The sequence below is a fragment of the Neofelis nebulosa genome, chromosome 5 (genome assembly GCF_028018385.1).
Source record: "Neofelis nebulosa isolate mNeoNeb1 chromosome 5, mNeoNeb1.pri, whole genome shotgun sequence".
Lineage (NCBI taxonomy): Eukaryota > Metazoa > Chordata > Mammalia > Carnivora > Felidae > Neofelis > Neofelis nebulosa.
This window is the reverse complement of record NC_080786.1, coordinates 8,539,655-8,562,431: the sequence shown is the minus strand read 5'-3', so window position 1 is coordinate 8,562,431 and position 22,777 is coordinate 8,539,655. Positions and strand designations below refer to the sequence as shown.

Below are 22,777 nucleotides of genomic sequence, written 5' to 3'. Positions count from 1 at the left end.
GCAGGGAGGTGTTTGAATTCTGTGTGAAGTGGGGTGAGACCCCCTTCTTGAGATCTGCTCTCCTCAGCCTTTAGGGGGCTGGATTCACCAAATCCACACGAGGGCATGTGTGGATGCCCAAATTCACCAAATCCACACATGCTGGTTGCGAACCATTGTTTGTTGCTGGAATGACACACCAGCTCGAGTTTCTCCTTGGGACTGACGTGTTAGAAAACATCCCACAAAGCTGGAGCCTGTGAGGCAGTTGACCTGGGAGAACAGAAGTTCCCAAGAATTGGCAGAACCGTGGGAGAACATTGGGAGAGTGTTGTAGGCTCTTTCGGCTGGTGGAATAGGCCTGGAGGAGATGGGAAGACAGTTTCGAAGTAACTTCCCCCAGACCTCCAGGTGCGAAGAGGATCCCCAGATGCCAGCTGGGATTCAGGTAACAAAGACACCCCTGAGCGAGCGAGTTTTAATCTCATTCCCGGGAGCACGTGGAGCCATTCCTTTGGCTTTCCTTGTTCATCGCGTACCCTTCTCCGAGAAGAATGTGATACAGCTATAAATGCCTTCCCGAAAACAGTGGGCGTAACTCAAGGTAGAGGACCGAAGACAGTTCTGTGCAAGCTCAGACTGGCTTGAGCGATCAGCATCTTGACACGGTATTGGTCCTTCTGCTTTCTGCCCCCCAAGGCTTCTCCCAGGCCAGCTGGCTCTCTCTGCCTGCACTTGAGTGCATGGTTAGCCCTGCAGGGGCACCCCCCAAGTAGGGGGACGCTTGTGGACAAATGCCTGGCTGGCTGAACATCCATCTTTTGGATGGACAGTTCTAGGAGACACTTCTTATGACTCTCTGGAGGTCCCAGTGGAACTGAGCACAGTTGCACACAGTGGTGACTCCATGCCCCTTTCTTGGCTTTTCCTCCTCGCCAGTCTCACTGTCCCCACTCTCTCCCTCCTGCTTCTTCGGGTCACCTTTCAAATAAGTGTTCCCAAGTTCTCATCGCAGACTCTCCTTTCAGGGAAACTCCAGCTAAGACGGAAATACTGGGTCGTTTTGATAAGATAGAAAGCAAGTGGATTTGTTTTGACATCAGAGGAAGGCAGAAGGTATCAAATGTTCCGATGTCATATGAGAATGCCAGTCAAATGTCCCAGAAACTCTGAAAATAGGAGGCCCCAACTTCAGAACCCCACGCTCATCAATAAAGAAGACACACTCAATTCTGAGACTACTCCAATGCCCTGAGGCACCTAAGTGGTTACCCTATAATTGCTACCCACCAGTGGGTAGACTTGCTCCTTTGCTTTAGATGGCCAGGCGAGCCCATCGCTCCACTCATGGCCAGTGTCTTGCCACATGAGAAATGCAGTGGAGAAGTAAAGGTGTAAGTCATTTTGAAAGCTTTTAAAGCAACACATAGCTCTTAGAATGCGAACTCCAGGAGAAGCCAGCTACTGTGTAAGAACTCCAGCTATTCTAAGACTGTTATGTGAAGCCTAACCTAGCCATATGGAAAGAGGCTGAGCGGACCCCATTCTTCCAGTTGTCCTGGCCGAGTCTCAGAGCATGTGAGTGAATAAGCCGCCTTGGATAGAAGCCCAGCCAAGTGTTCAGATGACTTCAACTCCAGCCATCATGTGACACAACTTCATGAGAGGGCCCAGGTGAGAACTGCCCAGCTGCTTCCAGCCCATCTACACAGTTACGAGAGGGATTGACAAACCGTTGCTTCGAGCCGTATAAAAAAGTGATTTAAAAAATTCCTGGTTTTGTTTCTGTTTTGGTCTCTGATTGCCATGAGAACATGCCTTGGCTAGCCTGCTGGGGATTGAAGGGTCGTTGGTAGAGAAGCAAGTCGAGTCAGCCAAGGTCATCCTGATCAGCCAACAGCCAGTTGCCTGTGCTCGTGTGGGAGACAGAAAATGTACCAAATGGAATTTTGAACATGTCCAAAGGATCTCCAGGCAGAATACTGAAAGTGTCAGCTGGCTCTTACTCGCCATATATGCTAATATACCACAAGAAGAAATGAACGCATGAAGAGAACTGGCTGGTTTGCAGGCCAACTTTAGAGGGAATATAGCCATGCTTGATTTGAAAAATGAAAACTTTCTCATCGCTAGTCTCTGGAGTGAGGAAAAGGTGATCAAATTAACACACGATATCACGGTAATATCAAGCCAAGGATGTGGTTGTGAGATGCTGAGAGAATCAAGGTAGTTCCCGATAAGTCCACTCAGCTAGACAGGAGGGTTTCCAGGAATTTTCAGGGTGATATCTCACAGCAAATTACATGCCCAAAATAGCAGTGATTAAGTCTATAGTGAGAGACTCATTTTGAAAAGGATTACGAATATGACCTTGTCTATTCTGATTACTCTGTAAATAAAATAGAACCTGGCACACAATATATATTTGTTCAATGAATGAGTGAATTAATGAATGAACTTGAAGGAAAAAAAGTCTAGTATAAAACATATGTGCTAGGATTCATTCATTCATTCATTCATTATGCAAATATATATTGTCTCATATGTACCAGAAACCGTTCAATTTGTTGGGTCCAAAGCTCCTGTCCTCTTGGAGCTTACATTCTAAGTGGAAGAAACAGACATACACACATAAACAGTGAAAAGTGAGATTCCATAGAATGGCAAGTGATATGAAGAAAACAAAGAAAGTTAAAGGGATAGAAATTGACCAGGGTAGGAGAGTGGTGGTTGATATTACATAAGCTGGTCAGGACAGGTCTATCGGAGGAGGTGATATTTGAGCAGATCCCTGAATAATGAGAAGAGGTAGCTAGACTCTTGGGGAGTGGGTGTGATGGAGACTTTCCAGGTAGAGGTAATGGCAGGTCTAAATGCCTTGAGGTGGGATCAAAGATGAGTCTTCAGTTTAAATGTGCTGCAGAGGTAAAGTCAATTCTGGATTATCATATTTTCTGGAAGCTGACGAGGAACATCCTATTGTCTGAATACGTAGAAATACATCTCAATACAGTCAGCTCTCCTTTGGTGAGTGATGGTGGCTTCTGACAGGAGAAGGAGGAGTCTGGAATAAGGGAAGGATTCATGGGGTAGAGGAGCTGAGAAGGAAGTTGCATGCATTTAGGTTTACAAGTCCAATATAAAAAGCTGAGGGTTTTTAGATTCTCCACTTGGTTGTGGGATTACTCGGTCTTCAGCCTCCTTCCACTAAAGCAGGCATTTGAGAGTGGCTGGTTCACATCTTTAAGGATCTGTTCTAAGAAAAACACCCAGCAGGACTGGCTATGCTTCCCACCTTAAAGATGGGGGAACTGGATGTTTCAACTGACATCCCGAAAATAAGTAGAGATGTTAGGAATTGAATTCAGCCATTGGAGAATCTGCTCCATATGAAAGCCAACCTCCAAGATGGCTCCACTGGGTCTTATTTCCTGGTATTCATGCCCCTGTGTGCTACTCTCTTACCGATTCAAGGCTGGCCAATGTGACCAGAAGACTATGGGGAAAGTGACAGCGTGTGACTTTTGAAGCTAGGTCACAAAAGGTATTGCAGTTTCTGTTTTGGGAGCACTCACTCCAGGGGAAGCTGGCCCCCATGTTGTGAGGGTTCCTGGGCGGTCCTGCAAGGAGTCGCACGGAACCTGCTTGGGAGTCTCTCTCTGCTTCTCCCCTGCTTATGTGCAAGTGTAATGACTCTCATGAAAGAAAGAAAGAAAGAAAGGAAGGAAGGAAGGAAGGAAGGAAGGAAGGAAGAAAGAAAGAAAGAAAGAAAGAAAGAAAGAAAGAAAGAAAGAAAGAAAGAAAGAAAGGTTAAATAGATATAGATATAATTTGGTACATAACTATACTAAAATTTTTGTTTATCTGAAATTTAAATTTAATGCACCGTCTTGTATTTATTTGACAACCCTACCTCATGGAAATGAACTAAGACCCCGCCCCTATCAGCATGGTCCCCAGTTGGAAGCCATGTGAGTGAATCATGTTAGATTTTTTTTTAATGTTTATTTATGTTTGAGAGAGAGAGAGAGTGCGCGCGCATGAATAGGGGAGGGGCAGAGAGAGGGAGAGAGAGAGGGAGACACAGAATCTGAAGCAGGCTCCAGGCTGTGAGCCGTCAGCAGAGAACCCCACGTGGGGCTCGAACTTAGGAACCGTGAGATCATGACCTGAGCCGAAGTCGGACACTTAACCAGCTGAGCCATCCAGGCGCCCCGTGAGCGAATCATCTTAGAAGACTTGGGATCCTCCGGCCCCAGTCAAGCCTTCAGATGATGCAATCGAGGCTGGAAACTTCTGAAGAAATTCCCAAGTCGGAACCCCTCTGCTAAGCAACTCCCAAACTCCTGGTCCACAGGAACCGTGAGACCTAATACATGACTGTATTGTTTTAGGCCCCTAAGTTTTGGAGTGATTTGTTTTCTAACATTAGATAAACAATACATTCCATAAAACTCTATTAAGCCTGTGTTAGTCCCTTCAGGCTACTGTCACAGAATATCATAGACTGAGTGGCTTATAAACAACAGAAATTTACTTTCTCACGGACCTGGTGACTGGGAAGTCTAAGGTGAAGGCACCTGAGGACACAGTATCTGGTGAGAGCCCGCTTCGTGCTCACGGATGGCTGTCTTTCCACCGTGTCCTCCCATGGTGGAAGGGTGCCAGAGTTTTCTGGGGTCTCTTATAAGGGCTCTCATCCCATTCATGAGGACTCTGCCCTCACGATCTAATTACCTCCTCCAAAGACCACCACGCTGGAAGTTAGGAATCAACATATGGGTTTGGGGAGGACACAAACCTTCCTCACTGCCAGGGACCGTGTCCACAAAGACGACTAAGGCAGAGTTTCTGGCCTCGAGGAGCTCAGAGTCAGGTGGGGAAACAAAGGCGGACAGGATTTGTTGACCCGGTACCGTGATCAAGGGACAACAAACGGCCTGCAGGACAGCATGACTCATTCTGGCAGGGTTTTCGGGGTGGGGGTGGGGGGGCTCCCAAGCGAGAAGAGTCTTGAGGTAAATCTTTCGGGAAATCCTAGTTCCTCAGGCAGGTGGGGGAAGGGTGAGGAAGCCAGATGGTCATTCTGGGCAGAGAAAATGGGGAACCACAGGAAGCTAGTTTCACTGAAATGCAGCGTGTGTGAAGGGGGACCCCGGCCAGGGGCTAAAGCAGCACCGGACCAGCAGTCACATGGGCTGGTCCTGGAGGGACAGCGGATTAGTAGGTGCTGTGTTAGGAGGCTGTTGCCGTGCACGGACAGACAGTGATGTTCTGGGCCTGGGCAGTAACCCTGGGATGGAGAGGAGTCAGGACAGGACTGACAGGGCCTCCTTGCCCGGTGTCCGGCAGGAGCAGCTGCTCCCCGAGTTGTTTGTTGAGTGAGTGACAGGTGGGTGTACAGGGGGCTGACTCGAGCAGGGCTGTCTGCGTATTGATCTGAGAGGCCGGGGCCGGGTTTTCCCCGAAATAGGAGCTCGGGGTGGATTTTTGCGACGGGCACGCGGAGTCCCACGTGTGAGCCAAGAAGTTCAAATAACTGTCATCCCTGGGGTTTGAGGCTGATCTTCTAGCCCACAGGGGTAACCTGTGGCTCTGGCAGTGGCCCTAGGTGTTTTCCGTGGGGCCCGACTGGGACGGCACCTAGGACATCTGCAGAGTTTCAGCCTCCCCAGGAGTGACTTATCCTTTTGCCGTCCACGTGCTGGGCAGGAAGCCTCTGGACGCAGTTGAAGGGCTCAGGTACCTGGCGGGGGGGAGGAGAGGACAAGGGGGACACTGGGGTTGAATTCACAGCTCCCATCACGGTGGCGGGGACCTTCATTCCTGCTGGAAGGTGATTGGGTCTGAGGAGTAACTGTACCTTTTTACTTTTTATTCTTTTTAATTTTATTTTTTAGGGCACATCATTTATTGATTTAAGTTCAAGTTAGTGAATACGCAGTGTGGTTCTGGTTTCAGGAGGAGCATTTAGTGATTCATCTCTGACCTACAACACCCAGCGCTCATCCCGACAAGTGCCCCCCCCTTCATGCCCATCCCCCATTCAGCCCCTCCCCCCACCCACCTCCCCTCCAGCAGCCCTCAGTTTGTTCTCTGTCTTTCAGGGTCTCTTATGGCTTGGCTCCCTCTCTGTTGTTAATCTTATATTTCATTCCCTTCCCCTGTGTTCATTGGTCGTGTTTCTTAAACTCCACATATGAGTGAAATCATATGGCATTTGTCTTTCTCTGACTAGAGAAATAAATTTCCTTTTAAAAGGGCTGTGTGTGTGTGTGTGTGTGCGCGCGCGCGCGTGCACGGGTGTGCACACACAATTTTGGGTGGAGCACAGCTTGACCCAGAAGGTAATGGGATCTTTGCTTTAGAAGCTTGGCAGTTGATTCTGTGCAGAGTGAAATGAAGACACCACAGAGGATGAGACAGGGATTCCATGGAGCTGTCCTTCAAACGACAGGAAGCTAACACTTATTAAACACTTCCTAGAGGGGCACCAGGCTGGCTCCCATCAGAAGGGCATGCGACTCTCGATCTCAGGGTTGTGAGTTCGAGTTCCACGTTGAGGGTAGAAATTACTAAACACAGAATTACTAAAAACAAAAAAAAAGGACTCCTGGGGGGCTCAGTCGGTTAAGCGCCCACTCTTCATTTCGAGTCAGGTCATGATCTCATGGTTGGTGGGTTTGAGCCCTGCATTCAGGCTCTGGGCTGATGGTGCAGAGCCTGCTTGGGATTCTCTCTCTCCCCTTCTGTCTCTGCCCCTCCCCTAGGCTCTCTCTCTCTCTCTCTCTCTCTCTGCCTCAAAATTAATAAACTTAAAAAAAAAATAAAAAATTGGGGCATCTGGATGACTCAGTCGGTTGAGCGTCCGACTTCAGCTCAGGTCATGATCTCACAGTCCATGAGTTCGAGCCCCACGTCCGCTTTGTGCTGCCAGCTCGGAGCCTGGAGCCTGCTTCGGATTCTGTGTCTCCCTCTCTCTCTGCCCCTCCCCTGCTCATGCTCTGTCTCTCTCTGTCTCAAAAATAAATTTAAAAAAAAATTTAAAAATTTAAAAATCAATAAAAAATCAATAAACTTAAAAAAAATAAAATAAGGGAATTAAAAAGAAACATTTCTTGGGAGCTATACATATGTGATCTCATTTAATCCCTACAGTTATTCCCAGGTTAGGGGTGCGTATCTCCATTTCTCAAGGTTACACAAGATAGAAATGACAGAACTGAAATGTGGATATAAGTTTCCAACCCCGTAGCCTTGATGGTGTCGTGATTCCTCAAAGATGGGCTTCTGAAGGCTTCAGAATCCCCTTCCTTCCTCTTCCATCTTCAGCCAGAGACCTTTCCAGTCCTGGAGGGCCATCTCTTCATTCCCCTGAGCCGATGTGGTTGGTCAGTCTGGGACTGACGCAATGGAAGCCAGGTGACTGGTGGGAGGTCAAGCCAGAGCATTTTCATGCATAAGCCCCTTTCTTTTCCCCTCGTCAAGGCCTCAGGGCACCAGCTCCCTGAAGAGTGACGCCTTCGCCAGGATTCACTTAGGGAGCCTCTTTCACGTGTTGGGCAACACTGCCTCAGAGCTCAGTAGTTACAATAACCAGTGTTTATTGAGCCATTGCTGTTTGCTAGACTGCGACCAACAAGAAACCTGCATCATCCCACTAACAGCTCTGAGGTTGTTACCTTTGATCCCTCTTATTCTACAAACCAGGCAACAAGCCTCAAAGAGGTGGAAGAAAAGTATCTCAGAGCCCGACCTTGAATCTGCTGTGGCCTGAACCCAGCACCCAAGCTCTTAAGCACCAAGCTCTGCTGCCCCGGAGGGAAAGGGAAATGGGCCATTCTTTCCTGGGCAGGACGGTCCCTCCTCTGATTCCTTTCTTGGTTGTCCTAGAGGAGAGCAGACCCAGTGCCCACAAGCAATGGTGGCAAGTGTTTGCTGAGAGAGAAACCGATCCTGGGAGTGCTGGGCCGTGTAGCCTCCCCATGGGCTAGCCCCTCGTCAGCGCGGGCTCCTCCCTCTCTGAGCACTGTGGTAGGGGTTGACCTTTGCTGGCTGGGAGCTTCTGCAGGGTAGGCGTGTGTGTGCGTGCGTGCGTGTGTGTGTGTGTGTGTGTGTGGCAAGAGTCGCCATGCCTTCCCGCCACCTGCACTTCATGCCAGCTGTCCTGCCTCTTTGGGGTACCAGAAGGCTCCCTGAGCCTTTGCACTCTGGCAGTCACGTGGCCCCATTGCCATTTCTTTTCTTCGGGAGCATTCACTGAGCTTTGCCAGGAGGTGAGGAATCTCAGGGGCCCGGAATGGTGACCGGCCTTCCTAAGGTCACAGAGCATGACAAACAGTAACCCCTGGGTTTTTGACACCTCCCTTTCCTGTTTCCGGGTGAACCAATAGCCCTGTGTGGCTTTCTTCCGTGGGGGGCCACGCACCTCAAGCCCGACCATGACTCCTTGCCCAGAACCAGGATGACCCCACAGATGGCCTCCCTGTTACCCTGCCCTGCCTTCAAGCTGCTCCAGATTCTTAAGGCCTAGCAAGTGTCTCTGTTGGGGGTGTTTTCCAGCCCTTGAGCCTGCCGTCCTGACCCTCCTGGAGCTGAGACCTTCCCCAGCCCCTGAACCTGGCTAGGAGTGTGTATTACCACCTTAGCCAGAGAGATGGCTGTCACTCCAGAGACTGGGAGTCAGCTGGAGTTCTCCTCCTGGGATACTGGCCTGGCTGCAGCTGAGGGCAGGAACAAAGGCCAGGTCCGTTCTCATTCCACACAAGCCTGAGCCTCAATGTGAGGCATTAAAAGCCTGGGTCTTTGATGGATCGAAACGGTTCCTCTGTAATCACAGCCTCTTGGCTCTATTTTTACAATCCTTGCTTTGGCTCTCTTCGAGGCAAGGCTCTCCTGGGAGCTTGCTGAGTCAGACTGTCCCCAAGGGAATCCAGGGGGATGCTCGCCAGACGGAGCCACCCGTGAGGCCCTTCCTTGTGGGCCTGTGGTCACCCAGGCCTCTTCCATGCTTCCTGGAGACATGGAGGGGCAATTCCGGGACCTTCCGGGGCCACAGTCAAAGAACCGTGACCCGTTGGTGACCCTGGATTCAGCTAACGCCACATGTTGGGGCCTGCGGGGTCTCCTCAGGACCCCAAGAAGCTGGTGCAAAGCCGAGTCGTGACAGGGGAAGATACGTCGGCCTGGACAGAGCCCAGGTCTCCACTAGCCAGAGCGTTCCTTCTGGAAGCCCACGGTTGTTCCCCACAATCTCCTTCCTCTTTCCCTCAGCCACAATTTCCCTTCTGTCATTATTTTATTGTTTTGTAAAGAGATTGATGTGGAGCCAGACTCCATCGGCTACATTTAATTTGTGTTTTCTTCATGTGGAAAGTTGCCCTGGCTGTGTATCCTGGAGAATTCTGGGCTTGGTCCTTCTCAGGACCTGCTCCTGTCAACAGCCACTTTCTGCACTTCTTTTTTTTTTTTTTAATTCTTTTTTTCAACGTTTTTTATTTATTTTTGGGACAGAGAGAGACAGAGCATGAACGGGGGAGGGGCAGAGAGAGAGGGAGACACAGAATCGGAAACAGGCTCCAGGCTCCGAGCCATCAGCCCAGAGCCTGACGCGGGGCTCGAACTCACGGACCGTGAGATCGTGACCTGGCTGAAGTCGGATGCTTAACCGACTGTGCCACCCAGGCGCCCCACTTTCTGCACTTCTGAAGGAGCAGAGCCTTCGCCCCTGAGCACCAATGTGCCGGGGTGAGTAGGCCTCAGGGTGTTGGCTGAATTTTCTGAAGCTCAAAGTCCCATATGACTAAACAAGGGAGAAGGGACTTGGGTCTCAGAACAGGGGAGTCCCACTCCCAGGCCACTGGGCATCCATCCCATCCAATCCCAGAAGGCATAATCACTCCTGCCTGGTGTCAGGGGAAGTTTTAACTGAGGCGAAACATCAGGTTGGTGTGAACAGCTCACAGATCACAACAGGAAGTACATTACACAGCTGGGAACAAGTGCTGTGGAAATTTCATTCACAGAAAAAGGAGGGAGAATGTTCCATCCTGCCAGTCGTTTGTACCAAATGGTTAGTTTGATGTGGAATAATTAGCTAATTTATTTTTCTTTCAAGTTTCAAGTTTTGCATTTGTTTGGGCTCCGTTTATTTGAACGTAACTCTTTTTAGCATAACGGCATGGTATGTACATATAAATGTGTCTGCAAGCCTGCAGTCTGGAAGGAGATCCTCCCCTCGGTGGTTTTGCTTTTATTCGGCAACCAGCAGGCCGCGATGTGTCCAACTGCGCCTTGTGATTGCTTGGTTTCCCTCCAGGGCCTCATCACAGCCCTCCCCGCGGAGGGAATATGATCCCTGAGCTTGGCTGGGGGACCTTCTCAGACACTGTCGATGCCATTTTCAACCAAACGTATTGACTTTGCTCCATTTTTTGCACAATGCTGCTTCATTTGGCGTTTCCTACAATGGGGTTTCCTAAATGGGGGGGGGGGTTGTTTACTCATTTATTTGTTTGTGTTTATTTAATTTCTCTTTAGGTTTGGGCTCTACCAAAAACCAAACCCTAGACCAGGACTTGGGTGCTTACGGTTTTTTGCAAGGTGATTCCAGGAAGTAACATAAGGAAATGGGGAGAGTGAGAAGAGAAGAAGACAAGCCAATAAGTGGTGAGTTCTTAAAGCAAGTAAAATTTCTGTGGGCACCTGAGCAGTCATTCCGGGGGGGGGGGGGGTCCCTATGGAACTGTGTAGAATATACCTCAAAAGAGGTGCATTTTTATACCAATCGCCAGCCTCCTTTGATAGGGGGTCTATCCTGGGGATGTCAATCTCCCCAACCCTCTGAGCTGTGCTTGTGTGGCCTGAGTAAGCTCTGGTGGCTTTGGAGAAGCTCCAAGGCAGGAAAACCCAGAAGCTCAGTAAGCCGGGTCACTGTTAAATGCAAGGATTAGCTCATCGTAGATGAACGAAAAGATGTGACGAAATTAGGCAATGAAGGGAATGAAAAACAACACGTTTCCCTCAGGTCTTTCTAGCAGCCAGTGGGAGGAGGGAACCTGATCAGTTATACAATTTATATTGTCCACGACACAAGTAAATCTTAGGCAAAGTTAACCTTCCTCAATGGTCCTTGGAGTAAAGGCAGGGCACACAAAGGTGTCCGTGGTACCCCAATGGTGAACGCAGTGGCTGATCTTCTCTCTGTATGGTCTAATGGATGAAGAGTCCGCCCTCAAAAAAAGACAAAAAGCATAATACTCTCGAACAGATGGTTTGGACAGGATTCTTTCAATGAAGTGAGTGAAGCCCAGCGAACAGCGGCCTTGGTCGGCTCGTGTGCTTTGGAAGTCAGGAGTGGACTGAATTCAGCCAAAGCTGGATGCAGGGATTCACGTTTTCTCCATAATTCAGTCTCTGTCTACCAATTCCTTGGTGCTACTTTCCTCTGTATGGCTTCATTTTCCAGATGTTCTCCCTGTGGATGGAAAGGTGATCCTTGGCAGCTCGAGGCTTACGTGGCCCTTGAGAAGTTTGCTCTCCCAGCATCGATATATGAAGTCTCACTAAAGCATTCTGATTGACCCTGCTGGAGGCCCATGCGGGCCCTTTCAACGTTTATTCACCGTATGAGGGCTATGATAGGGCTGGCCCTGACCGTGTGTCCGCCTCTGCAGCCAGAAGACAGGCCCGTCTCTGTGATCCACAGACCCTTCCATCACAGGCATACGGGATGGAAAAAAAGAAAGCCGAGCAGCCAATGCAGCAAATCCCCTGTACCCACTATAACTTCTCAGAGTCGGGGTTGACGTTAATATTCTAGGGGAGGGAATGACACGATACGGTTCCCACCGTGCATCGTGACTGGGGATGATTTTTTTAAGTGGTCCCAAGGATGTAAAAACAAACCTCCTGCTTGCTTAAGAAAATGGATGAAACCACCGTCTAGTAAGAAGAGGGGTCTGGCAGAGCTCTTGGTGCCCCGTGCATAGCCCTTTGATGTTATGTTGATAGCCCCTGCATGTTGATAGCCCCTGCAATTGCGATTGTTCTCAGGGCTCTCACCGCAGGATTGTGTTTGACTTGTTCATGGGCACTGGAGGTAGTTAATGTCCCCAGGAGCATCCATCGACAAACTGGGAATTGGAAGATAAAAGTCCCATCTCAGTGACACCAAAGCGTGGTCTACACTGTTTCCTGGAGGACCCTGGTGTGATTATAGATGTAATCAATACTTCCTACAATAGCTTCCTTCCATTCTTTCTCGCCTGCTCACCCCATACTGGTGCTTCCTGGGATCACCTCCTATAGACTGTTTGTATTAAAACCCTTGTTTCAGGGTCTGCTTCCCGAGGAACCCAACATCAGCACACATACTCATTCATTCTTCTTATTTCCAAGATCATTAATTTCTCTCCCCCACCCTCCCCAGTCCTCCAAGATTAATAAGGTCTGCATTCCGAATTGACAGCTTTGTGCTGCCTATTTAGAGATGAACTAGGTTACCCAAAGGTAGGAAGAGGTCAAGATGATCCTTCTTAGATTGGAAATCGCCCGCAGGAGCAGATGCCTGAAAGACAGAAAGATGGACCGCCTTTAGCAAACATACCTCCCATTATAGCTCAAGGTCTTTTTCTGCTCGATGTCCAATTATAGCGGCAAGACTTATTGCTACGCTTTAAACTGCTATCAGTTATTTTAGAGACAGCACAGCCAAAGAAAGAGTGGAGCCAGCCCTCAGCAAGGGTTTGCAACCTGGATTCCTAGCCGACAGACCAAATCGGCACTCTGTTCCTGAAGGCACAGGGAACGGCGGATTTGTAATAATTTCCAATGGAGTCCAGACAGGTTATATTACAAGAATGAAGATAACTCCCCTGCCTGAAACGTATGGATTTATTTCCAGGCATACCTCTGTCTGGTTGAAGAAGGACCTTCATTTAAATGTAAATGTGGGTTTTCAATGTGCTCCCGGAGAAAGAAAAATACTGAAGCGACTGACATCCAGGACCTGGGGGAAGGTGTTTAGGGTGGGTCCTATGAACTGAAGGGGAGAAGGCGCACGAAGGGCAAGCAGTGGAAAAGGTAAAACGGAAACGGAAAGAGAGCAGGTAAACTGAGGATTGGACAACGAGATGTCTTACGGTGGGACGGGTAGGTTGTAGGAGCCTATGGGGAGCTCATGGGCCGACTAGAATAGTGCTGTCCCGTGGCAGGTCTGTGATGGCAATGTCCTCTGCCTTGTCCCGTTCACCAGTGGCCATGGAACACTTAAAATGTGTTACCGGAGAACTGAATTTTTGATGTTACTTAATTATAATTAATTTAAATTTGAGCAGCCATATGCCTAGAGGCCATATTGAACAGCAGAGGACTAGAAGCTTGTAGTTTAATAAGGAGGGTTTGAAAACAGATTATTGTTCACTCTGAGATATATTAGGCCTGGTGAATCTCCGTGTAGCTGGAGAAGGGCAGACCGGAATTACTTGGAAGGCTTTTTTTTTTTTTTTTTTTTTTAATGTTTATTTACTTATTTTGAGAGAGAAAGAGAGAGAGCATGACCTGGGGAGGGGCAGAGACGGGGGAGAGAGAATCCCAAGCAGGTTTTGCTGCTTGTCAGCGCAGAGCCTGACTCGGAGCTCGGTCCTGTGAATCGGGAGATCACCACCCAGGCCCAAATCAAAAGTTGGACACCTTAATCGACAGAGCCACTCAAGTGCCCCTGGAAGGCTTTCTCAAACAGCACACGCACACTATTATTCTGATAAGTGCCACCTCCCACCTAGGGAGGAAGGGCCCTGCCCAGTTCTGCAGTGAGCTTCCCTTTGGGAGTGTGTGTCACTCAAGGTGTTAGAGCAGCAAAACAAAGTTGAGAACTCTTGGCTTACTGGGCCAGAAAAATGGAAATTTTCCTACCTTTATTTTTCCCCCAGGGACTAGGAAGGAGTATTTCCAGTGGATCTTGATCTACAGGATTCTTCATGATGAATTCCACTTTTGTGTAAGACAGATGGGAAGCTGCATATGTACTCATCCTGCTTGTGCTGAAGGCCTACTGTGTGCTCAGCTCTCTGTGAGGCACACGGCTTATCACGGAAGGGGTGGGGAGGTAGGGAGGCGAGCCATCCAGTCCTGGCCAGACATTCATGAAGGTTCTCAAACGGACACTTATGATTTAATGTTATTTACCAATCCAGGAACTCTTTCTGGAATGGCAGCATCTGTTTCGTTTTAGTTCCATGAGTTAATCTGATTTGGTAAATAGAAACACGGAAATTTTATCAAAATATCTGTGAACCTCAACTGGGCTTTTCTTCTCATCTTGGCCACACTTGGGTGATCTGGGCTGGGCTCACTCGGGTTCCTGCGGTCAGCTGGTGGATTGCTTGGAACTGACTTTGCTCCTTTGGCTGTGCTCTCTTGTATGTCTGATACGTATGCTGGGACAACTGAGCCCACTCCGCCCCATGCTGTCCCTCATTCTCCTGTTGGCGAGCCTGGGCTTGTTCCCATGGCAGAAGCCAGGGGCCCCAGGGAGCAAGCGGAAGCCCATAAGATCTCTTGGGATCTAGGTTTGAAACTCCCACATATTACTTCTGCCACATTGGATTAGTCAAAGAAAGTCACATGGCCAGCTCAGCTTTTAAGAGTAGGGAACTTTTCCAGTTCTTGACTGAAGGAGCAGCTAAGTCACATTGCACACGGACGTGGATACGAAGAGGGAAGTAATTGTGGATTCTTTTTTTTGCAACAGTTTATACATAAGGCTCAGTGGAGCTCCTTGAGATGGGAGTCTAAGGTGATCTACGGGGGATGGTAATATTTGAAGTTTTAATAAGACATTTGTATTCAGAAGAGAGACAGATACCCTTGTGTAGAAATGTACAACTTAGCTGGGAAGGAAAGCAAGCACATGTGACAAACACATCGCCATTGGCCCCACCGTCATCAGGAGAGCACTCATGGAAGGTTTTCTTGATAGAGGGGAGGGTTTAAGCTAATCCAGCCTCGCATTTCTTCCTGTCTCTTTTCTGAGCATGAGTACAAATTTAGATTTTTGCAAGACAGCTGGCTATGGTTTAGATTTTCCTAGACAACTTTGGAATAGAAAAAATTGATAATATATTTGGCAACGTAAGTCTCCTAAGGTCCTAGAGTCTTAGCTTTTGTTAATTTCCTGTTGTTATAATGACTTTTTGGTTGCTCCCATTTGCATCATTTTATCTACGTGTTTGGGTGTTTGTTTGATTGTTTGTTTGTTTTTAATTTTCAACTCATCGGTGCTCTTTTTTGTATATTGCTTGGACGTAGATAGATAAACTAAAGCAATATTAAGAAAGTTGAGTAGGTATGGTAAAGTAAGGTAATGGTGCATACAAAGTTGAAAAGAACTTATGCTAATTCAATAAGCAATAGAAAGCTATGGGTGCTCAGTAGAAGTGACCAGCGGTCGGAGTCCTAGACACTCAGCACACTGTATCCCTCTGTGACCTCCAACTGCCGTCCCCAGCTGTGGAGTGGCGATCCCTTGCTTGGTTGGCTCACAGGCACTGTCTCTTCAATTTCTTACAGAGAAAGCATCTCTAAAGCGTGGAGTTCCTTTGGGTGAGGCACCTTAAAGAAACAGAAGGGAACAGCCCTGGCTTATCTCCGGGTTTTGAATGACATCAACTCTACCCAGATTACTGGGGAAACAGCAGAACCATTTCCTCAGCAGGGTTTGAGGGAATTTGTTTGGACAGATCCAGGAAATACAATTTGATAACTCAGGGTTTATCTCATCCTCCCCTGTCAAATTGGAACCTTTCCTAGAGCAAGAAATGCAGTCAAGAATTGCAGGGTGAGTTAAAATGTATAACTGCACAGGAAGGAATCATTGACTTCATTTCTCATTGGCTGTCAGGGAGCAGGTGCTCTGGGGCTAGACAAAGAAGAGAACAGAAGGCAGAGGAACCTCTTCTCAGTCCCTCTCCCATTGCGTTTGGGATCTGAGCTTACACGGAGTGAGGGAGACTCTCTTTCTCTGATATAGTCTACAAAAGTATTTTGTTTTTATGTCAGCTAGACCCTTGCTTTTAGGTAGGACCCATGAACCTACAGTAGCAGCATCACCTGGAAACTTGTTAGAAATGCAGATCTTGGACCCCACCCTACACCTGCTGAATCAGAATTCACCTTTAACAAGATGCTCTGGTGATGAGCATTCCACATTGAAGTTTGAGAAGCCCTGGTCTAGAGAAATCTCTTTGATAATCAGATGCAGAGACTATTCTAGATAGGGCTTGGCATTGACTCGGCTTTGAGTCACGGCACTGCCCATCATTAGCTCTATAACCTTGAACATCTTTTTTTGTTGTTGTTGTTCTGGAAACTGACATAGGCAGTAGGATGCCTTAGTGAGCGAAAAATCGCCCTTCTGTTCAAGGAACTTATAACCAGGCAGTAAATGGATCATTGGAAGTCATCATGATGAGTTTCATGATAAGAGGAAAAGTCAAATGTTATGAGAACATAGATAAAAGGTATATAACCCAGTCTTAAAGGCAGAGATGGCTTCCCAGAAGTGATATTTAGACTGGTGAGCTTCAGTTAAGGAGCACGGTAGGGCGTGGCAAGGGGAAGTGATGCACATTTACCAAAGTGATGGGAACAGAAGCCACACTGATGGAGCTAAGGAACAAATGGGAGGTGAGGAAGCAGAAAGAGTTCATAGTCAAGCCTTCTTAAATGTTTCTCCTGAGGATTAGCTGGAGAGAACATGGGTTGCGGGAGGGTTTTTTCACGGGAAAGAAATTTGATTATGTACAAATACTGATGGAAATGGACCAGTGGAATGGAGAAGGGGTAAATGAAGGAGGAGACCCCAGAGACTGGAAGGGAAGAGACCCAGAACCCAGGGGTTGGGACCAGTCGCAGGCAGGAGAGGGGTTCCTTCCTTTTGACTAGAAGGAGAGAGAAGACAGAAGCAGATGTAGGCATGTTTGTAGTGTCAGTAACAGGAAGTCAAAGGAATCCCTCTCAGATGCATTCCATCTTCTGTAGGGAGAAGAAAGTAAGAATACTTGCCAAGAGGGAAGAAGACTGAGGAGAGTAGAAAGAGACTGAAACAGAGGCTGTAAAAAAAAAAAAAAAAAAAAGAGGAAAGAGCTGTTTCAGGGCACACAGAGGTCTCTCTGGGCCCCTCTGATGACGGAGAACTTGATGTGGCGCCGGTTTGCACGGTAGGGGTGGTTTTCCTTAAAAGTGCTCTTCAGCATTAAGTATAAGCTGAGACACGGAGGCTGATATAAAGCTGGGGTTTTTTTTCCCCCCAGGTGTGTGATGAAAAGACAATGACGCAGGAGCTGACAATTCTGACAAGAATATGACAGACCATGGTATGACAGAAATCAGTCATTCTCTTCCCTCCCACATCCCCTCTGGTGGGCACATTGGTTGTTATGGGTCCACTTGGGCCCCCAATTCATATAGGCTGAAGCCCTAACCCTCAGTATGACTCAGAATGTGACTGTATTTGGAGACAGGGCCTTTAAAGAGGGAACTAAGTTCAAATGGGGTCGTTAGGGTGGGCCCTAATTTAACATGGCAGATGTCCCATGAGAAGATTAGGACACAGACAACACAGACAGAGGGTTGACCGTGTTAGGACAAAGTAAGAAGGTGGCCATCTGCAAACCAAGGAAAGAGGCCTCAGAAGAAACTCCAACTGTCAACACTTAGATCTCAGATCTCCAGCTTCCAGAACCGCAAGAAAATCGATTTCTGTTTAAGCCACCTGGCCCTAGCAGACTGAAACATGGCAAGTATGTATTGTTTTATGCACTGGCTCATGCGGTCTTACCTCCCGCATTGGGCTGTCGGTGGGAGGCAAGGGTGGGCACCTGACCCCACTGACCCCTGACTACAGGCCAACCATCAAGCCGTGGTGTGCGAGTTGAGTCATCAGGACCTCTACTTTGGGAATTTGAACCAAAACACGTGGATATGTGGATGTCGTTTGTGTTTGAATGCCGGGGATCCCAATAGACCTGGGGCTAGAGTGGCCCTTGGGGGCCATGAACAAGTTAAGGGGATGGTGAAAGAAGTTGATTTGCAGACTGAGAAGCAAATAGGTAGGTAGAAAGAAGCAGCAGTGAGAAAATAGTACCTAAGATATGGAGAGAGCTGGAGTGGCCCTGACTCCTGAGATTTCAGTCCCCACAGGCCTAGATTAGTTTCCAATCTTTGAACTCAATAAGACCTCTCTATAACTTTATAATAACTTTCCCTGGAGTGAGCACCCCCCTCCTTAGTTGGATGGGGAGGGACCCGAGGGAAAAGATGATTTACAGCAAGAAAGTGGAGAAAGCAGGGACCTGAAGTTCCTAACTAGGTTGAGGAACAAGAGGGGTGGGGTGACTGGGTAACACGTTCCTTCTGTCAAACCTGCCAGTTCTGAACATCTGTGCGTGTCAATGGGCCATCGGCCCGTTATCAATCCAGTGTGCTATTCCTCACAAAGGTCTTGGTTACAGGACAAATGTCTTATTTCAAAAGAGGCAAACTGGAGAGATATTTTGGAATTAAGAGTACTCTGGTCTTGAAATCAGGCCAAGTAGACCACCGTCCCTCCTTCCTTTGTATACACAGCATTCACCTTGTCTGCACTTCCTGGGGCCAATAATCCAGCTTCTAGGGAGTCTCTCTGGGTCCTCGCGGTAACCACAGAGAGACCTCCGTCCTGCGTATGTGCTGCTTACGTGAAAAGGGGTGCAGCGTCAGGAGGGGCATCCCTGCAGTATGGTCCATGTCAAATACAAGGATACGGTGGTTGGTTGAACCCTGTAGTCCAGGCCTCGGGGTGGTATGCCATTCCCAGCCCCTTGACCTTGCTGCCTGTGCTGTGTCCTCTCATGACATTAACCCCTTGCGCGTTATGCTTTCTGGCTCATTGAATACAACCTTGCCGTGTCACCAGATCGCAAGCTGCTTGAGGACAAGACACCTCTCACCGTCCTCGTGGCCCCTTTGGTGTGATCATAGGGCTTCGTTTGGAGTGTGTGCTCCACAAATATTTGTTGGCATAAAGTGGAATGCCCCGTCCCCCACAGCCGGCCAGGGAATACGGTTGTCTGACTCCTTACTGGGGACACAACAGTTGTCACGATGTCATTCTCTGCTCTCTGACTTGTTCCCTCACCTCTGTTCCATGCATTCCTCTGGGATTTGGAAGAGCTAGAGGCACCCACCATTTGTGTGTCTGCTCTGAAACATGAAGGTACTTTGTAGTTATGAGGCAGTAACTTTGCCGTTGTTTTTATCGGAAATGGTGACAAGAAGGCAGTGATTGACTCTCAACTGCTGCCCCGGGATTTCATGATCGATGGCGTGGCTGCTTTTCCTGTCACCATCAAACGTCGCTTGGCCTTTCGCTGTGGGAATTATGGGAGTCGGAAGGTGAAGAGGGGCACATCTGAGGCTACCTGGATTTATCAGTCTGGTTTTCCGGCAGGAAAAGGGTCAGGCTTCATGATCAGTGAGAGATTATTTCCCCCACGGCCCCTGCCGTGTTCAGGTGGCTTCTCAATGTCGATATGGGATCCAGGCAGGTGCAGCGAGCCACAAATAGGATGTTGGCTGATTGGTAACGTTGACCTTCCACTTGGGAAAAAGATTAGCTATAGAGAATGCAATTTCCTTTGGATCCCCCCGTTGTGCAAATTTGTACAAAATCCCATGGGACTGGGCGGGTTTGTCTTCCTGTGAAAGAAAGGTTTGTCAGCAAAACAAACGGATGAAACAAAATTGCAGGTAGAGTGTTCAGACATCTTAGGAAATCATTTCCCAAGCCCTTTAGCAAAGACTATATGTAAATCAATAATCAGCTGGAATATTTACTTATTAAAGCCGTCGGTTTTCAGCTTTCTTTTTATTTCGTTACTTTTTTAGACAGGGAAGTTTTTTTTAAGTCTTAGACAAAGCAGAAGAAAGGGGAGTTCTCTGAGGCGAAAGTGGGCTGCGGGACCGTGCACGCTCAAATGTCCTTTTCTATCTTATCCCTCTTTCAGGGCTGGCACTGGCCCCTCAAGCACCTCTGCAGAGACCCGGGATGCCAGGGAGGCCCATTTACAAGCCAGCAATTCAAAAGGTGAGACCTACATTTGGAGCTGTTTGATAAGCAGTTAAGAGTTACTGTGCATACTTTCCAGAAACAAGATTGCTTCTGAACACAGCATTCTCTAACTGTGGCTTTTCTTTCACCAGAGACTTGTTCTCATTCCGACAGCCTTTGCAATTAGCCTGGACAATCCTTTGGAGTTCTTCAAACAAAACAGGGCGGAGGAAGGGAGGGAGAGAGAATAATTAGCGGGCATGCAGGTGATCCCGGGTCCTTGGAAGAGCGGCAAAGTGAAGGATGGGGTTGCCTGGATCCGTGTCGGTGACAGGAAAGAAGGCAGCGAGGGAACGGGGCACGGAGTTAAGAGATTTCAAATGGTTGTTCCCGGGAGCCAACGCAAATACTTTTCCAATGGCAGTGTCCCGCGTGTGTGTGGCATATACCTCCTGGAGGCTGTTCCACAGTATGTGGTCCCAGGGCCAGTGATCGAAGTCCAGTATCGGCCCCCTAAGCCAGAGTGCCAGGCAGCATAGACCAGGGCCCTTGGTCTGGTTGCTGGCTGACAAATCAGAAAGGCCACTGTGAGGGGCAACCTGACCAGCACTCCCAAGCATCTGTCTGTGGCCGAAGTCCCCAGATCCTCCGAAGACTGCTCACCCTCCCCTCCTCACGGCACCATGTGGCTGCCATATTTTCCACGGATATATCCTGGAAGGTGGCTGGGGGGACTCCCAAGCAGACCGTGCATCGTCAGCGCAGAGCCTGATGCAGGGCTCAAACTCACAAAGAGTGAGATCATGATCCGAGCCAAGGTTGGACACCTAAGTGGCTGAGCCACCCAGGTGCCCCCATATTCTGGAAATTTTTCTTGTCCACCAAAGCAGAGAGAATAGCATACTAAAATCCTATGGATGCATTACCTGGGCATCAACATTCAGCAACATTTTGCTCATCTTGTTTAATCTACATATCTATATCTGTTTTTGTTTTTTTTTTTTGCTAAGGTGTTTCAAAGTAAATCTCAGCTACACACACACACACACACACACAAGAACTTTTGTTTTTTAACATATCCATAGTGTATCATCACCAGCCCGGATTATCTAATAACCTTTGTTCACATTTTCCAGAATATCTCAAAAAAACTTTCACCACTGGTTGGATAACAGGGTCCAAACTGGGTCCACACATTGTTGTTTTCCATACATTTCCTAAGTTTCCATTAATCTGTAACAGTTTCTCCTGTCCCGTGTTTTCAAAGTCATTTCCATGTTGAAGGAATCAAGTCCTTTGTCCTATAGAATTTCCCATCTCCTGGACTTGGCTTCCTTCCTTCTCATAATGTTGTTTAGCGTATTCCACTATCTCCCGAACTTCCTGTGCACGGTGGTTACCTCCAGATCCTTGATTAAAGCCCGGGTTCATTCTTTCTGGCAAGAATACTTCTTAGGGAATATTGTGTGCTTCCAACTGTATCATATAAAGAGACGCATCATGCTTATGGCAACTTCCTAGCGCACATCCTCATTAAATACACGGTGTCGTTTCTCTTAAACTTAGTATACTTTTCTTGAATCTCAATTGGACAGCATTTGTAACTTCTTACCGTTGACTTTAGGTATTAGCCCAGAGTCACGAGGAACCCCGGAACACACCCAGCAGATGAACCCCTTGGAGCTCAGCAGGTATATCCACAGTGTATTATCCCTAGAAATAATAATAGGGAAACTACTTCTGAAGTTATCATTATGCCCGGCTGGTGATTTTTAACCTCTCGAACCATGGTGAAGTTCTGCTTGGCATGGAACAGTGCCTGGCATCGAACCAGGTGCTTGTGTTACACACTCATCCTCGGAGCCCCAGGGGGTCAGGCACGTTCTTAATAACAAAGCAACCACATCCACAGATGTGAGCTATGGGTTTTCAATAAGCAATGTGTAAGTTTGCACGCATCAGTTAACAAAAATTCCCGGCGTCATCTAAACAAGCTTGCATAAATGAGCAACAGCTACGCTCTGCGGTGATATTTTATTATCGTCCTGGAGCTCACAACTAGGGTTTTAGGAACCGGAGCTAAAAATGTCCTTCATGCTGCAAAGCCTTCTGGTGGTGTCTCCAGAAATTCAGGCAGGTACTCGAGGGCTGTGGTGTCTCAAAACGTAATTGATTCTTCAACCACAGAGAACAAGGCAAACGTGAGATTAACCCAGGCTCTGCCTGTATTCTTTCTTTCCTACCTTGGAACCAAGGAGGCAATTTTCATTTGTTAGGGAAAGTTACCCCACCGCTCAAATTAAATGACGCAGTTTTCACGATCAGGGGCTTCGAATCCACCTATCGCCTCAAGGAGCCTACTGTGCAGATCTGTCTTATGGAGACATGATCCATTTACAGGGGAGAGGGGTCCCTCTCCTGAGCGAACTTTTGAGTTTTCATGAAGATTTCCTTGAGAATCTGGAGCCATTCCAGGGAATGGGTCTGTCGGGCACTGGAAGGAAGTATGTGCCAATCACACCCAAGTTAGATTATCCTTGCAGAAGAGACCAGTGGTGTTTATTGGACTCGTAGAGCCGAACCCAATCTGGACCCTGAACTTTGCTTTGGTTGAGCCCATTCTCAGGTCTGCATTGGGAGGTCGACTCCAGAGCAAACTTCTGGAGGAGAGCCACACTATCATAGCCAGTTGATTAATCCCCAAGCGGG

The 22,777-nt window shown here is 48.0% G+C and overlaps 1 long non-coding RNA gene across 1 annotated transcript in view; it reads left to right on the top strand.

Annotated features, from left to right (window-relative positions):
• LOC131511648 (uncharacterized) overlaps nucleotides 1–20,150 on the top strand; it is a 62,699-nt gene extending 42,549 nt beyond the window's left edge. The window contains exon 3 of the long non-coding RNA XR_009261639.1: nucleotides 20,025–20,150. This is a non-coding gene — a long non-coding RNA (uncharacterized LOC131511648). The remainder of the gene's footprint in view (nucleotides 1–20,024) is intronic.
• Nucleotides 20,151–22,777: the final 2,627 nt, after the last annotated feature.